At 43.5% G+C, this 19,315-nt stretch overlaps 1 pseudogene; it reads left to right on the top strand.

Annotated features, from left to right (window-relative positions):
* Window positions 1-5,074: 5,074 nt before the first annotated feature.
* The window catches only part of LOC141039131 (uncharacterized), a 158,355-nt pseudogene continuing 144,114 nt past the window's right edge, over window positions 5,075-19,315 (top strand).

The following is a 19,315-nucleotide window of genomic DNA, read 5'->3' as shown; positions in this document are numbered from 1 at the left end:
ATTTTAGTTCTTGCTGATGGTGTGAGAAAGGTTATCTTAGAGACCGTCAAAGATGCCAAGTATTTCTCTATTATCTTGGATTGTACTCCAAATTTGAGCCACAAAGAACAAATGAGTGGAGGAGTTTTTCCTACAGTTCTGAAAGGTTGATGGCACATTAGGCTTAGGGATTTTTAAGGTATTCATGGGCACACTGGGTTCTCTTGGTTTGCATGTTGCTAATGTGAGAGGTCACGGTTATGACAATGTTTCCAATATGAAGGGGCGACCCCAAGGTGTTCTGAATCTTTGCTTCAAATTAACCTCAAAGATTTATATATGGCATGCGTATGTCATAGTTTGAATGTCACTCATTGTGATATGATGAAATCTTGCAAACAAGCTATTACATTCTTCGTTGCTACACAACGGATATATGTATTGTTTTCACGTCCTACAAAAAGGTTTAAGGTTTTGCTTGACAATCTTCCAGAAGGAGCAAAACTAACCCTCAAACCATTGTCTAGTACTCGTTTGGTGAGTCCAACAAAGAGTGTACGAACTATTAGGTACCAAACTTTGCAAGTAAGATCAACTCTGAAAGAATTGGAGGAGCCTTCTATGATGAACCAAAAGTCGTAAGTGATGCTCAATCTTTGTTCAGTGCAATTGAGAATTTTGAACTTTAGTTGGTATGATTGTGTGCCATGATGTTTTTGTTTGCTGAAAATATAGTGCACCAAAAAATTGCAAGAAAAGATTGTGTGCATTGGGCTACTAGCAAACACATTGAAGAGGTAATAGCATATTTTTAGAAGTACAGAGTTGAAGCTTGATCATATTCAATTCAAAAGATATGAAGTCCTTGGATGGCACTAATCTGCAAAAGTAGTTATCATGAGAAATCATCCAAAAGTAATGCAACATTTCCGTTGATTATTACCATCCAAGGACTTCATATTTATTTTGACAATTGTCTAGATATAACTTCCACCTACGATTGTTTTGTATTGCTAATATATCTTGACATGAAAAACATAGAGCAAATGAGTTGGCGCAACAAGCATCTGACTACCATGCCGGCATTGATGTATTTCACATTGCTCAAGGGCCGATGCCTAGTGTTGTCGACATAGGTAAGACGGACCAGAGCCCATCATTTCGGCCACTAATGGAAAATCTTGTACAAGTGAAAATAAAGACACAAGAAAGACAGTGTGATTATCTGCATGATCCTTGCCAGAGGAGGGAGATGACAGTTGGAGGATAGCTTTCAAATATACATTCATAAGCAATGATACACATCTTGTATTTGTCAGAGCGGCCCTCTTTTTTTTTGTTGCACGGCTTTCTTGGTCGTGTCATCGTGTGGTTCTAAACTCTTCACATCAATGTTGATTGAATATAGACAAGAAACATTTGAATGGATCTACCAGGCTTTTATATTTGACCTACGGAGCTTGACTAGAACAAATTTTTGTGCACCAGTGCTGGAGACATCACCCACATGGAGGCGGAGAAAAAGCATGAGCTTATCCTGACACGATGACTTGGACTTTAGACTTGTATAAGTTTCTTTGCCCCAAAGGCTAAACTGAATAGTAGTAGCACTCACTGCCAGGAAATGTTTCTCTATCGTGGTTGAAATGTGTCAAATTTTCTTCAGAAATACTATTAGTAGATTATGATTAACTTTGTCTGCAATCTTCTACTTGTTTGAATTGTTGATGACCAGGCATGTATGCATTTCAGTAAGCATAACTAAAACTATCAAAAGCAGAGATATACCATCCGGACGAGACTTGCCTGCTCCCCGCGCGTGTGCCCATCCGTGCCCCCGCGTACGTGGCTTGATTTGATTGGAACAAAATAAGGCCCGGCCCCACCCCCTTAAAATCAGGGGGAGATGATTAGATTTGAAAGGAAAAAAGAAAAAAAAATAGCCGTAGGATGAAGTGAGAGTACGGGTGGGAGCATAAAGAGGGAGCAGGCAAGCCGGATCCATACCATCCACCATATGTGGGTCCACTACCTATTAATAATGCCACAACACAACTTGCTTGAGAGTTCTCTGAAGTCTGAACTCCCTGCGTGGCACCTGATGCTGGCTTGCGGAAACACAACGCAGGACAGACATAGTAGGCAGCGCATGCATGGTTGCTTTGGACGAACCTGTTGTCAGGTGGGAATATCTCCCGATAGCTACGTGGATACGGTAGTCGACGGAAATTTTTTGAGAACCTGGCCTGCACATCGATCGCTTCCTCGATCGACAGCTAGCTTCTCTTGTTGTACCCAAGATGCGTGAAGCCACTGTAGACGTATAGCACCGTTTTATTCTTCTGCGGAGAAAAAGAGCGGTCGATGCCACTTGTGTCTTTTTAACAACATATTGGGCTGGAGTAGAGTAGCCTTTTGTTTTCTGAATACTGCCGCTTGCTGATGGGCAGTAGGTATGCAGGATTCCATTCCGTGGATGTCCGTCGGCAACGTATTACGTATACGTTGGTGCTCGATGGCTAGTTGTTAGTCTGAAACGCAACCTATAATTATCTGCCGAAAGAACATGAGAGGATCACTGTCATATCGATCGACTTCACGAAAATGAATCGATTCCGTCGTCTGTTTCTGACGGTATGGATACACTGAAATTGTTTCTTTCTCGTCAAACATTCAACACTCTGTCAGGCAGAGGGTACTTGTGCATTTTCGTCCAACCAAATCATGTAGTAGTAAACTAGTAATAGTACGACAAGTGATCGGCTGGATGGGTGAATGGTGGTGGCCAAGTGGGGGTGTAAATTAATTAAGCATTTGACCAAGCTCTGAACTGATCTGCTGTGATGTGCTAACATGGGCATGGGGTATCTGTCAAGTTTGACGAGTGTCCACTCCACCCAATAGCATCCCACGCCCTCCCAACATCGTGCTTATCCTCTGACGTTATCGCTCCGATTTTTCTACTATGCGATTTGTTTATTTCGTGCGCCCCAAGAACCAACGAAATATACTCCAACTTGCTGCATACTCACTCTACGTAGGTGGAGAAGGCGAAGTAAAACCTACCAGCTGGTTGGGTTGCTTCTTGATCCGGGTTAGCTGGTAGAAACCGTGTGGAGGTAATTAATTAGGTTCTACAAATCAACTAGTAGTAAAAAAACACTTACACCTAGCGACAGTTAAATTATGGGGCTCGAAGAGAGTACTACTACAGAAAATGCATTGTGGACAGGGGCGGAGCCAGAGGTATAGGAGGGGCCAAACGGCAATGAAGCCAGAAAATATTTTATGCCTCGCATACTATCCAACAGTTGCATATTTAATTCTCATTTGCATTTAACTTTGCCTACACACACTTTTTTTTGCAACTGGATAGCATCTAGCGATAGCTAATACTAATCAATAATTCTACAGACGCATCAAATGACTCTAAAATACGACATGAAATGCCTTGCTACAAAAGATTTTATATGAATGATTAAGATATATGAACGATGGTAATCATGTATAATCAAATGGTTGGCTTGTATCTTGCATTTATATATATTTGAGTCGCAAATCATCATGGTTCTATTAGGAAATTTTATTGTTTTGTTAGCGAAAATTGATCTCCGAGGCCGGGATACATACCTAGATAATCAAACCCAGCCCCTCGTCGTCCCCTCTGCTGCTAGGTCGAAGACGAAGTAGATCGGTTCGTCATCGTTGGCAGGCAAGCGACAACCACGGATGTTTGACGAAGCGTTGACGGGTCCAAGCTTTCGAACAATTACAGGTGCCTATACCCTAGCGCAGCGACACATCACAAAATCAAAATAACTAAAATCTGATGTAGAAGTTCAACACGATACAAGAAGATAATTGAAAGAGATTAGTAGATGGTGTGGTGTGTTAACCTTGCCTAGGTCGTGGCTGCAGTCTGAAGAATTGGTGGGTGACGGGAAGCAGCCTGTGTCACCTTATGAATCAGATCTACAGAAGGAAGAGTAGAGGCTGGCCATAGGACGGCAGGTCGGCAGCAACGCATCCTTAATCAACGCACGCGCTAATCACGGGAGTATCTCGAGGAGACTTGAGAAGGCCAATCGTTCAATCTTGCCTTACGACTATCTCATGGGCCTCTACGTGGGCCTTTTTTTCTTTCATTGGAATCAGTTCACGTAAAGATAGGGGGGGGGGGGCAAGTACGTTGTATGTGCAACTCACGTCGCTAATTACCCATGCGTATTCAATGCTCGCTCGATCGTTGGGGGGAGGGGGGCTGGCCCCTGCTCCCCCCCCCTCTTGTCTCCGCCACTGATTGTGGAGAAGACCCTGTGACTGAAGAAGGACGACCGGCGCGGAGCCCTGCTCCGGTGCCTCCCCCTAACCTAATTTCCGAGGGGTATTTTTGTCCCCGCGAGTTTGTTTTTTTCCTGGCCCGCCGTAGCCCAGATTCAAGCCCTGGCTTGCCATGTATAACCCAGACCGTATACGTACAGTACCCTGGTCCAAAAAAAACATCACACGACCCCACGTCCACGTAAGACCTGCCGAATCCAATCATTCACGCAGCTCCATCAATCTCGCGAGCATTGACGCAGCTCCATAAGTCACGTAGTAGATCTCCAGCGGCGGCTATCTCGTCGGACAGCGGGCGCGACAACGTCGTGAATCTCCAACGAGCGCGCACAGGTACCGCATCCCGCGTCCCCCCTCTAGTCTCGCTCGCGGCAACATCAAACGAATTGCCGCCGCCAGTGGTAGTGGTTAACCTAGTGGGGCGGGTAACCTAGCTACCCGGCGGCGCATGCGATCGTGGATCTTGTTCCGGTAGTGCTGCTCCTCGTGATATGGGTTCACGTAGCGTCGGTTGTCGTCGGCTATGCGCACCACCAGTATCGTTATTTAATGTGGCGGCTAACCTAGGTATTCAGCGGCAGAGGTACTTACAGATCTAGCTAGGTTTGGAGATCGTGCAGTTCCTCGCGATTGAAAGTGATCACGATGGGTGTCGTGGCCATCTTCCTTACTAAGTTTGGAAGATCTGAACGGCCTTGGTTGCGGTAGTTTACATAACATCCGTGATCGTGTGCTATGTGTTGTATATTTTAATGTTTACACATGTGATGATACATATTATTGGTTGTAGGAAATGGCGGATGAGGAGTTAACTGATATCATGGTAGACATGGAGTTTGGAGAACTGATGAAAGACTGGATAGAAGATTGGTCAGATGATGAAAATTCAGATCGTGAAGATCGGTCAGAGAATGGGAACGAATGGGACGATCTTAATGTGAGTGGCATTGTCATGTTGTAATTTTTTGGTGGCATCCGACAACATTAAATCTTTGTGTTGAAAATTTATAGATCGATGAGCTTGATGATGATCAGGAAAACAACTCGGAGCTCTCGAATGAAGATTACATTAGTCAGGTACGTAAGTGAAATTTTTTGTTGGCATGCAATTGAATTTCTTCTGGAATATTATATGATAAGTAATTATGTATTTGTGTTGTATTTTTCAGTTCATTTCCGAATGTCATAATGCGTACGACTATTACGGTGAATCCTACGCGGAGACAGGCCTTAACGACGAATCATTAGATGCACCTGATTCTGGAGAGTCCCAGTCGTCGGTCATCATGAGTGAGGTATGTGTATAATCAATGTTCTATGGAAGTAATGTTAAACCATAGAAAACAGTTTTCATGGCTGTGGTTTGATTGTGTAGGTGACACAAGATGATGGGGCAAAGAATGTCCAAGATACTGCCAGTGCAGATGATAAGAGGGATATGTTCATGCAGATAATGGAAATGACCTTTACATCTCACGATGCTGCGTATGATTTCTACAACAGCTATGCTAGAGATAATGGTTTCAGCATTAGAAAGAATAAGGTCAGGTATAGCAAAACGGAGTCACGTCATATGCGTTATTTGTGGTTTGTTTGTTCGAGACAAGGAAAACGTGACAACAAGTTGCTAACCGAGGAAGGACACAGCCGTGGGCTCAGAGCCGAGACACGCTGCTTTTGCGAAGCGCACCTGACCGTCAAGCTTGACCAAAAGCGTGGGGTTTGGTATGTTGAATGTTTTGAGGACAAGCATAGCCATATGTTGGCAGGACCGGACGAGGTACCTTTTCTTTGGTCCCACAGAAAAATCAAAGAGTACCAGAAGCATGAGATAATGTCCATGGGAGCTGCGGGGATTAGAATTCACGACATGATGGATTGCTTCATCAGCAAACATGTATGGTACAGCGGTGTTGGTTTTACCAGGCGTGAAATATACAACCTTTGCGCCAAAGAGAAGAGGAAGCTGCTTTCAAAAGGTGATGCTGCCACAGCCATAGGCATCATGGCCAGTAGGAAACAGAGGGATCCTAGCTTCTTTTTCGAGTACACGCTAGATAAGGAAGGACATTTAAATAGGATGTTCTGGTGCGACTCCCAGTCTCATCATGACTATGAGGACTTCCGCGACGTGCTTGTATTTGACAGCACGTACAAGATGAACCGCTATGGTATGCCATTCATACCTTTTGTTGGCCTTAACAATCACCGGAAGACCACTGTTTTTGGTTGTGCCATAGTTTCGGACGAGACCGAGGAGATATACGTGTGGCTTCTGCAGACTTTTTTGAGGTCCATGTGTCAAAAGATGCCTAAGAGTGTTATCACAGACGCCGACGCTGCTATGATCAAGGCAATTCGCGAAGTTGCCAGACATGTGGCACCGTATATGTACGTGGCACATAGAGAAAAATATGAAGATTCACCTCAGTCGGAAGTCCTTGAAGGAGTTCCGAACTCTTCTGTACTACAGCACGTCCACGGCCACGTTTGAGGAGAGATGGCACGCATTTTCCAAAAGATGGCAGTCGGAAAAACTGTAACATGGTTGAGACGGATGTATAAGAAGAGGAGACTGTGGGCCGCGGCTTATCTAACAGAGGGGTTTTGGCTTGGCATGAAAAGCAACCAGCGGAGTGAAAGCCTGAACTCATGCCTTCACCTCCACCTAGACGGTGAAATGACCCTGGTGGATATGATTTTGCACTATGAGAATGCCGTTGTGCGTATCCGTGAAAACGAGGCGCGAGATGACTGCACGGCCTCACAGAGTTTACCGGTGCCAGTTACTAGCTCGAGGGAACTTGAGATAGCTGCTTCTCACGTCTTCACTCCAGCAAACTTCTATATGTTGCAAGATGATCTTAGAAAAATTGATGGCATGGAGATTGTAGAAATTAAGCTGGGAGACGGATCACAGCAGTACATCGTGGCCTGGAAGAATAACCGGAAGTGCCGTTTTTCGGTGGAGTATACACCAGTAAATTTCGTAGAAACTATAAGGTGCAGCTGCAGAAGAATGATTCGAAAGGGTATACCTTGCAAGCACATATACCATGTACTGAAACACTTGAACATATCTGAAATACCAAAGTGTTTAGTTCGTGTTCGGTTCATGAAAGAAGCAAGGTTGGGACTGCCCGCGAGGCGCACAAGAGATCTGTTGGGATTTGGTTGGACTGGGGCCGGGGAAAGAATCAAATATAGCCAGGTCAGTGTGTTAGCGTCTGAAGCTATGCATGCGGCATGCAAACACCCTGCTTTGTGGGATCAGTTACAGGAGAGTTTGAAGACTGTGATAGCTAAGAGACATGAGTATGATCTGCTACAGGAAAATTTGTTGAAGCAAACAAATGACATCAGTAAGTGTGCAGTTGAATATGTGGGCGATGGTGAAGGCAACATGTGCGGTTAAAGATCCTATGAAAGTGTCAAGCAAAGGTGCAACAAAGGTAGATGAGAGCCGCCCTGTCTCAAAAAATGGTAGACCACTCTCTTTTGATGAGTTGAAAACCCGGTGCGGTGCTTGCAAATTGGTAGGACACACTAGACGTAGCAAGAAATGGAAACTAAATCAGAAGTAAGTGTTTGTATGCATTGTGGATTATTAAATTTTGTATCATTCATTAGCTTAGCTTGTTTTTTATCATGTGCAGAAAAGTGGAGAAGAAAGAAGAGTAGAACACTTGCTTCAATTATTTACTGTGTTAATCGGCCGGCTCATACTTTGGCTAAGGTAGCTCTAGGCGATTGTATTTATTTGGTTTGGAGGCTTTCGGCCCTTGATTGTATCCTTAGTGTATTAGCAGACGAGATCCCAGTCTTTGTTTAAATAAAGTAAGATGTTTCCCTCTAAACAAAAATTAAGAAAATTCTTTACTGCGTTATGACAGGGGCGGGAGGTAGAAAGAATATTGTACATTTCCCCTACCCACGTCCTAAATGCCATTAAATAAGTAACTGTACCACTCTCCTCCCCACCACACACTCACCCACCTCCCACGGGCGCCGGTTCAAACTCCCCTCTTATCCCCACCTACAGTAGATCGAGAAAAGCTCGCCGGCGACCGCTGCAGCCGCCTCCATGGAGAGAAGCCTCGGCTGGTAGAGAGCAATGATGGAGCTCGCCGGCGATGACGAGGGGTGGCGTGCGCAGTTGACAGAGGTGTGCGGCTGGTTCCCCAGCACGGAGATGTTGGTCAACCACGCGCGTGGCCTCGTCAAAGTCCTCACCGACGCCGAGAAGAAGCGCGCCTTCCCCTACGGCCGCGGCGTGCCGCCGGCTCTCCTCCTCGTGTGGTCAATGCAAGAGGCCACGCTGGGCTACTCCCCTGTTCAGTGCGCAAGGTGGTGGATGTACCGCTCCACCACCATGACGCTGCGGCCAGATCCAGCACGCATCGCGTCGAGGGCGGAGCGTGTCGACGTCGAGCTCGCTCTCCCTGCGCCCGTCAGCCCGGACTACCAGGTCCGCCACGTGCCGAAGCCAGTCCTGCCGTTGGGCTCCGACGTCGTGGAGGACGACGTGGAGGAGGTACTGGTCATCCCTGATGACCATGAGGAGGGCGAGGAGGACGTTGTGCAGATGGTAGCGTCGGTAGCCGTCGAGGGTGGCAAGACAGTGCCCATCGATGTCGTGCTCCTTCCCCTCCTCCCTGACATAGTGAAGGTGGAAGAAGAGGTGGTGGCTCAGGATCAGGTGGCGCAGCTGTTGAACAGGGCGGCGGTCAAGAAGAAGGCTTCTCCGTGTGTGGTGCGCCGCTCACGCCGCCTCAAATTTCTGAAGAAGTGAAGATGGGCACAGTTGCTGAAGGAGGAGGAAAATGTTGGTTATCTTAAGTTAGTTATGTTGTTATATGTTTCAGCATATAAGTTAACATTATTTTGGGTTTGATGTTGGTTTGGTATGCTTTTATATGTAAGCATATAAGTTATGCAATCTGTACGGTTTGGTCGGGTTCATTGTGGTTGAAGAACTGAATATCTACTGCTCACCCTAAGTGTCAAGTTCAGTTAAATTTCAGAATATTGAATATGTACTGTTGCTTTGCTTCAGTGTTGCATCAAAGGTGTAGGTGCTGCTAGATGTTGCTCCTATGTTGCAACAACACAATGAACTGGGCTGCTACATAAATCAGTAGTGTTGCAAGGTGATGTGCACATGTGCATCACTTACCAAATATAGAACATGCCAAAAGTGCATTGTCTGCCAAATATAGAACATGCCAAAAGTGCATTGTCTACCAATCATGATCGCCCCATGTTACTTATGCTGCAATCTCTGTTACACTTTGCCCATAAACTGAATAGCAAATAATTCAGCAGCATTTCATCATGTCAATTACAATGATGTCAATAACTTTATGAACAATCTACTTGCTAACTATGACAGCAATCATAATGGCAAGCAGGCCAAGATACAGAAGACCTCCAAATCCTAAAATACTATCCCTATAGAGCAATATTTCCTTGTGCATCTTAAACATTGCCCTCTTTTCTTTCTCATTCCTTTTAATTTCAGCTTCATATTCTGTAATCTTAGTCTCCAGTTTCTTGTTCTTCATGGCAAGATACTTAATGACTGAGTTGCTATCCCACTCCCCATCAACCCATTCAACATAATCAGAAGTGATATCATCCTAAATAAATCATGAGCAATTCAAGTCATTTTATAACTATACTTGTCACTGCAAGCGTTAAACACTGAACTTTTTTTGCAGCTTGACCGCAATAGCAGTACTAGTTTGAAGATCATGCTCAGTAGACTAACCTCAAACACACATCCCACGAATGCGCTGCCAAAATTGTATGCATCTATGCAGACACGGCCACCAGGAGTTTCCTGATGACCACATAGATAGAGCTCGTCATGGCCACAGGTCATGAATTGTGGGCGATAATGTTGGGATGTAAAGAACAACGGTAAAGAACTTACCTTTTTGCCACCAAAGTGTAGCACTGAAAAAACCCTAGCCGTGGGTTCTCCCGGCCCTCCGCCGCCCACGAAACCCACGTCCCCTATTCCACTCGATCCGCCACCGCTGCCTCCTGTGCCACTGAATCCGCCCCACCTGCTTCCAGGACCCAGGGTTCGACCTAACTTGCGGTCGCCACCGCTCTTCTCGCCGCAGCCGCCGCCGCCCGACGCCCAGCTCGCTGTCATGCTTTCGCCGTCGAGATTTGGAGGCGCAAATGGAGAGAGAGGGCTAGGGATTTGGAAAGGGAAACGAGAAAAGGGAAAAGATCGATGTGAACCTGGCAAAATGGGCTGCTGTAGCGCTGCCGGCACGATAGGCCGCCTGTGGGGCCCCTCACGTGGTTAGATGGGTCGTGCCTGGCATCATGGTGAGTACAAAAAAAGTTAATTATACATACAATAAAAAAAGACGGGTTTGTAAAACAAAATAGAAAAACATGATGCCTGATAACACGCGATAGAGCCAACGAGCTGACATGACTAATTTTCATCTGTGTAATATTATGTTTTGGCTCGATATATTTACTTAGCTAACATGACTACTTTTCATAATCATGTGATGAGGGGGAATTACCAGGAGATTATGCAAGATGATGACATGCAGATAGCTAAGGCAGAAGGCTAAGCTTGGTAGAGTTTTAAAAAAAGTAAAGAATGTGAAAATTTTAATATGAAACTTACGAGAGCAGTTGAAGAGAAAAATAGAATGCGAATACTATTAATGTGAAAAATACAATTATAAAAAATTGGAGAACGAGAAAAATATTAAGCAAGAACAATTGATAAGTGAAGCCAAAACTTTATTGGTACGACCAAATTGTCTTCTCCGAGCGAATTGTATGACCGAATTGTCTGGTAGGAGCGAATTATCTGACAGACACATACACATGTATGTGTCACAATATTCGAGATGCCGTGTTTATTACATAAAAATGATAGAAACCCTAAGATAGCCATGCCGTCGAAACCTTCGACCGGACTAAATCCAAACCACTATAACTTGAATCTTGCATGCCGCATGAATTCTTCAGGCACGCCTTTTCCTTGCGATTTCGTGAATTTTGTTCTTCACACACTCCATCGTGTTCGAAGGTGACATAATCAACTCGGCAACGAAACGTCTTCTCCTTGCGTCAACGGTGGCCTGCAAAAATTGACATAAAGGTTACATCAACCGAAGTTGCTATACGGCCATACTAGCTACTCTACAAACGTAAATAACAGCATACCTGCGAAAAATGGCGGGTCATTCGGTCCCCGTCCCAATGTTCTAGACATTCTGTGACAAAAAGGCCACAAGAGTTCCTGGTACATATGCAAACATTAGAGGTGGGCAATACGAACATGTGTGTTGTTGTTTGAATATGCATGATGTCCTATTAACTCACCCATCCTCTTGCTGGGGCATGTCATACTCGTTGATAGGCCACTTACTTACGTCCGGATATTTCCTGGTGTAATAAGATTTTCTAGGTGCATATCGTGTGCTATAGCCATTCGCTATAAAGAGGATAGTGTTAAAGAGGAATAATAAACAACATGTAAGACCAATGGTACAATGTTCGTTATATTACAAGTGCTTTCACAGTCTTTTCTGTCAGGTCCAGAGGATAGAGCGAATCGAGAACTTGGAATTCTTGCTTGATCATGTGCATGACCACGGTCATCAAGTGGGCATTGTCGATATTCAACGCGATATACGTCTACAGTGCAAAAAACCATTGTGGATCAAACGACATACTTGATGAAATGTCCTGTAGTGAAGAATTACAAATATGATGTACCTTATCACGCATAGTATACTCTTTCGTGACTCTATTAACTGCTCCAGCTTTGGACAGAGCACCATCCATGTTGCAGCTCGACGGCAATGGATCGTCTCGTGCGATAGCACGATCTACAAGGAATTTGGACGTCCACGCTGGACAGAGGTAACGATCATGACCAACGCGCAGCTCCAAATGTCCCATATAAGCATCAATAACCTTCATAGAATATCAGGGCATTACATGTTGAAAGTTGAGACATAGATTATTGAGAATTTTAATAACAGGACATGCAAGTAGTACTTACATCGTCTGACAGCCATCTGTGAGTTAGTACCGGTCGAATCCTTTCGGACGTCAGAGATATGCCACACCCTTCACTGTAGTAAACTTTCTTCCCCTTATTCTTCTCGGTGCTAGCAGCTAACTCGACAAATGAAACAGCTGCATCAATTATTTCCGGCGTCAACTCATCTGCCACAACCTCCGGCTCATGATTTTCAGAAAACAGAGCTGCATGAAATAATATGAACATCAACAATGGTGAGCATATGCATTCGTAGTATATAACAAAATAAGAAAGTTAGTTACGATACCTCTAGTAGTAGTAGAAGTACCGGAGGGTTTCTGACCACGGTTGGTACGCCTGCTGGGCTTGTCAAGTGCGTAGGGGATTCAAATTTCTTAGGAACGGTCCTCTTGCACTTACCGGACATAACTTCCTCATCCTTATCGATTGTTGCACCCTTTTTTCCATTCGCCTTAGCCATGAACTTGCTGACAGAAGATGGACAAATGTCTATGTCCGATGAAGGTGCTTGAGTAGAAGTACCAACGACCCAAGGTTTTTCGGGTGTAGCGCCACATTCATCATTACGCCTAATAGGTGAAGCTTCCTTGTGTCCATTCATCTTCGGTGGGGTTTTCTGTTTGGCAAACAAAATCGTGTGAACATTTCAGCACGTAAATAAATTAAAGGAGAAAATTATAGACGGAAATATATATACATAGTACCTCAGGTACGGTTTTATGGTTGGGAACCACTTCATCATGCTGCGTCATGTCAATGACAGGCTCTCCGCGTGAGTCTATGTCATCCTTGTACACGAATTCCTTCTTTTCATATGGACCGTTCTCAAACGAATCCAGTTCTTCGTCCACATCATTGTCCACGGATGGCACGGCAGCAGCCGGCTTGTACATGACACCTGATTTGTTCAACTTCTCCAACAACCTCTGCAATAGAAATATAAATTTAGTAATGCTAGCATGGTTTAAAACAGCAAACATACTGTAAACTATAAAGTTTGGGTGTGACAGCTCAGCAACTTGGTCAGGGATTTGCCTCATCTGGGTGTGTATGAAGTCCATGCACCGCTTCATTAGAAGCTCCATCAAATCTTCCGACATTGGGGCTGTCGTCGACTTCTTTGCGTTTTCATTTGCAGGCTTGGTTTTTGGCTTCATGGTAGGCGCATTATTTGGGATGTTGGGCTCCTGAGCCCTATACTCCTGGGTGATATTATTTTCGATCTGCATGCGATATTGAAGTACATGTGATGAATAAAAAATAAATATTATTAAGTTACAAAACATTTAAAAAAGACGGAACACAATGACTGACCCTGACGTTACCACGGCCGCGCCCATTGTCATAGTCGAACCGATCTCTCCTAGTGGCTGCACCTTCGGTCCAGTTCCTCATCAGAGGTTGTATGGACGAGTTGGGATTATAGGCGCATTCGCCTTCGACCGGTTGCACCTTCTCCCATTACAAATACTACAAAAAAAATATAAGGATTTAGAGTTAGTACAATACATCACATAAAATTGCAATGATATGATCATTGACATTATGCAACAGGTCTCATATGTGTACCTGCAAGAGAGCCAAATTGCCTTTTGGCCATTGGCGGAGGTGTTTGCCTTTCTTCACTATGCGAAGGCAATCAAGGAGAACACGCATGGTGAAGGCATTCCAGGTAATCTTTGAAATACGTTTCACATCATCGACCAATGCGTAGTACTGCTTTGGCACAATCGTGCTCGACATGGGAGCAATAATTGTTCCTAACAGGACAATGACTACTTTCCGAAGGAAATCGTCGTCGGTGGCTTTACTTTTAATTATGTCCTCAATGAGATTATCTATCACTATGTTTTCTGATGTCTTACTGAGAAATTGTGGCGGCACCCGCTCCTTGATGTCCTCGCCTTCTTCAGTCAGAATGTCCGAAGCGGACAGTCCTTGGTTCTCGAGGTTAAAGATGCACTCGACGTCGACCGCACCGAGAGTCACCTCCCCAACCTGCTCTTGTATAATGAATCTGGCCGTGCTGGCCTGAAAATTCTCAATCATATACCTAATCAGTAGGGTACGCATCTTAATAGATGGTATCTGCAGCATGCTGCGCAATGTTGTATCAGCCACTCTAGCGCGTTGACCGCTTGATAGAGCTGCAACAAGCTTGCACCATTTTTCAACGGCGCATACTATTTCTCCAGTCAGCTCGTCCATCCTGTTGAAAGAAAATATATAACTTCGTGACATTAGCGAACACTAAACCAAAAATAACAATAGACATGCAAAAATATAAAACTTTCTAGCAGTAGCTAACACTAATGCAAAAATAACACTAATGCAAATATAAAACTAGCAACATGTATACTGCAACATGCAGCCAAGTGTGTGCTGACATGAGGCAATAAAAAATAACTACAATTGGTAATTGAATTTACTTGCATCTGATCAAGTTCTTTGAGTATCAGATAAATTATATAATCAATAAATTTAATATGGTAAACTGTTACTAATTCGTCTGGTTGTCTTATTAACATGGTGACAAATTGATCAGCTGTAAATAACTAGAGTCTATTGCAATGGTACCTATTTAAGGTTCATCAACATCTAATGCTTATATCTCTTTAATGTTCTATGTGCACAACAATATAATTGGATCGTGTGACAAAAATATAATTGGATCATGTGACAAAAAATCTATTGCATCATGCTTCTCGAGAAACAACATCTTATTCTACCATGCTATGAAAGAACCAAAGATTTATTTCATCTACGCCATCTAGTCAGAATGCATCTAGTCGAGTTGATACTAGTTGAAAATATGTGGTAAACCTAAGTCCATCAAAGCAACGAGACGGAGGAACTAGCTTGCTATGAAGGCGCGAGGTAAGGAGGACAATTTACTTGATCGGTCGACGAAGATGAAAGAAGTCGGCGATGCGTTGTCGACGTAGTTCGTCGAGGTCGGCCTGCACGTGCGGACGACTTTGATCTTCTCGGGGTTTTTGTGGCGTGTGGGATGCGGCGGACGGAGCTGTCGATGACTCGCCGGCAGGAGGCGATCTAGTCGACGACATGTGCGAGGAGGAGGAGATTATATACGAGGTCGACTCCGAGGTCGTCGTAACTTCCCTGTGGCCAATCTCGCGATCTATATTTTCCTCCGTTGAAGCGAGGCTGAACGTGCTCCTCAATCGTAGGGATTAGGAACATATGGATTAGCAGGATCCCAGAATTGTGTAACAGAACGGCAACTACTCCTGTGATCGACGTGCGTGTGATCGACGTGCATGGAAAGCGCAGCGTTGTGGGCCCCACAATATGGATCCGACAGTTACTTGCGATCTGGGCCGGCCCACCTACCTACATTGTTTCTTCCCTCAAAATAAATAAAATTGGTTCTTCCCTCAAAAAAACTCTTTGTGACACCTATTAGTTATTGTATACTTGTATATGTTCAACAATATTTATAGTATCTCTATCATTTCTACAATATTATACATTCAAATGTATTGTTCCTCTTTCCCTTTTAATTTGGTTTTCCTGTTATTTTATGTTTTCTCCTTCTTATTCCTATTTTTTGTTCATGTTTCATAATTCCATATCACTTCTTCTCATTGTTTTCAATTTCATTTAAAATATGTATGATTAAATGTGGTCCTATTTATGACTTCCTAATTGGTGGGACCGGTAAGGAAAACCACTTTCAGACCTGCCCTCCAGCAGACTCGAATGGTCATGCTTGTACATGATGCATGTGGAGGCATGCATGAGATGACGCCAACTTTTGGGACCATGTGGGCATGGCCAATGTGGTCCCCCAGGCAAGGTGTGCACAAATTCGGACACAAAACGCACGTTGCGTCACGTGGGGGCCGTGTTGTAGGGTTTTGTTGCTGGAAAAACCCTAGAAAATGCATCGAGTGTCAGAAATGAACGATACTTGACATGCATGCATGCCATGGTCATCCTAGGGTGTGCATAAAGTTTGGGATCATTTGGTGGGACCGGGAAGGAAAACCTCTTTCAGACCTGCCCTCCGGCAGACCCGAATGGTCCTACTTGTACATGGTGCATGTGGAGGCATGCATGAGATGACCCCAACTTTTGGGACCATGTGGGCATGGCCAATGTGGTCCCCCAGGCAAGGTGTGCACAAATTCGGACAGAAAACGCACGTTGCGTCACGTGGGGGCAGTGTTGTAGGGTTTTGTCGCCGGAAAAACCCTAAAAAATGAATCGAGTGTCGGAAATGAACGATACTCGCCATGCATGCTTGCCATGGTCATTGTAGGGTGTGCATACAGTTTGGTCTCAATTGGTGAGACCGAGAAGATAAACCTGCTTCTAGTACATGGTGCATGTGGGGGCATGCATGCGATTGTCCCAACTAGATTTGATTTAATAATATTTCAAGTATCAAACAGAAAATAAAATTTATAATTAGGAAGGACAACATATTATGTTACGTTTAAAAAATAATTCAAATGTAAAAAAGATAAGATCTATCAGAATGAAGAAGTGAAATAGAAGATTACATATTATCTTACATTTTGGAAATATTTCAAATATAAAGAAGAGAACAAATATTAGAATGAAGAAGTGAAATAAAACAGGACATTTTATTTTACAAACTAAAAATATTTCAAATATAATAAAGATAAGAAATATTTCAATGAAGAATTGAAATAAAACACACCATTTTAGTTTATATTTCGTAAATATTATCAATAAAAAAAGAGAACGAACAAATGAAATAAAACACAACAGAATTTGGCATAATTTTTTAATTTTGGTAAACACTGTTAAAAATAATATAGAAAAAAGGGATTTGATTTTAAATATTAGAAATATAAACAAGAAAAGAAATTTTGGAGTTAAGAAGTGAAAAACAAAGAGAATATAAAACAGATCAGCGCACGGGTAAGGCTGCCCTGGGCCAGCCTGCCCGAATTGGGCCCAAGGCAGAGCCGCGCAGGGCACATCGCAGCGCACAACCGTTGGGTGGTGGGAGTTTAGTCCCACCTCGGCAAGCGAGAGAGCGCCGCACCGGTTTATATACCCGGCTGCGACTCCCCTCCCAAGCTCCTATCATATGCAGGCAGTACATTGCATAACTCTCGTCCCCTCTGCCCCGTGGGGCCTACTAGCAGCAGAGATTCTGCACCACGGGCCTGCATCCTGGCCCATGAACGGCTGGGTTCCTAGTCGTATGCAGGCCGGGGTGTATGAATTCTCCTGCTCTGGTAGGTGGGCACATTTTTTGGCATATTGCCATGTGTTTTGATCTTCAAATCACACACTAAATTATACACATGCTCACTTGCATTCAATACATATTTTTTTTGCATGTATGACAAGTTAATGTTTTGACCTTCAAATCATCTAATAAACTTTACACATGCTCACTTACATGTAATACACATGGATATTAATGGGATTTCAACAAAAATGAGGCTGTGGTGTATGAATTCTCCACCCACATGCATGCCATGGTCATGGTAGGGTGTGCAAAAAGTTTGGGATCATTTGGTGGGACCGGCAAGGAAAACCTCTTTCAAAGTTGCCCTCCGGCAGACCCGAATGGTCCGGCTTGTACATGATTCATGTGGAGGCATGCATGAGATGACCCCAACTTTTTGGGAGCACGTGGGCATGGCCAATGTGCCCCCCAGGCAAGGTGTGGATGAATTCGGACACAATACGCACGTTGCGTCACGTCGGGACACTGTTCTAGGGTTTTATCACCGTAAAACGCCTACAAAATGCATCGGGTGTCGGAAATGAACGGTAGTTGCCATGCATGCTTGCTATGCTCATCGTAGGGTGTGCATAAAAGTTTGGTATCAATTGGTGAGACCGAGAAGAAAAACCTGCTTCTAGTACATGGTGCAAGTGGAGGCATACATGCGATTGTCCCAACTATATTTGATTTCATAATATTTCAAGTATGAAACAGAAAAGAAATTTTTTTATAATTAGTAAAGACAACCATGAAAAGTGAAATAAAAGACAACATTATATCATACATTATTTAAATTTATAACTCTCAGAACAAAGAAAAGAGGAAAATATAGATAAGAGAAGAAAAAATTGAATGAATAAGTGCAATAAATGACAACATATTATGTTACATTTAAAAAATAATTCAAATGTAAAAAAGATAAGATCTATCAGAATGAAGAAGTGAAATAGAAGATTACATATTATCTTACATTTTGGAAATATTTCAAATATAAAGAAGATAACAAATATTAGAATGAAGAAGTGAAATAAAACAGAACATTTTATTTTACAAACTAAAAATATTTCAAATATAATAAAGATAAGAAATATTTGAATGAAGAATTGAAATAAAACACACCATTTTAGTTTATATTTCGTAAATATTATCAATATAAAAAAGAGAACGAACAAATGAAATAAAACACAACAGAATTTGGCATAATTTTTTAATTTTGGTAAACACTGTTAAAAATAATATAGAAAAAAGGGATTTGATTTTAAATATTAGAAATATAAACAAGAAAAGAAATTTTGGAGTTAAGAAGTGAAAAACAAAGAGAATATAAAACAGATTAGCGCGCGGGTAAGGCTGCCCTGGGCCAGCCTGCTCGAATTGGGCCCAAGGCAGAGCCGCGCAGGGCACATCGCAGCGCATAGCCGTTGGGTGGTGGGAGTTTAGTCCCACCTCGGCAAGCGAGAGAGCGCCGCACCGGTTTATATACCCGGCTGCGACTCCCCTCCCAAGCTCCTATCATATGCAGGCAGTACATTGCCTAACTCTCGTCCCCTCTGCCCCGTGGGGCCTACTAGCACCAGAGATATTCTGCACCACGGGCCTGCATCCTGGCCCATGAACGGCAGGGTTCCTAGTCGTATGCAGGCCGTGGTGTATGAATTCTCTTGCTCTGGTAGGTGCGCACTTTTTTTGGCATATTGCCATGTGTT

The sequence above is a fragment of the Aegilops tauschii genome, chromosome 1 (genome assembly GCF_002575655.3).
Source record: "Aegilops tauschii subsp. strangulata cultivar AL8/78 chromosome 1, Aet v6.0, whole genome shotgun sequence".
NCBI classification, from domain to species: domain Eukaryota; kingdom Viridiplantae; phylum Streptophyta; class Magnoliopsida; order Poales; family Poaceae; genus Aegilops; species Aegilops tauschii.
The sequence above is the reverse complement of the archived record's forward strand: the minus strand, read 5'-3'. Positions and strand labels throughout refer to the sequence as shown.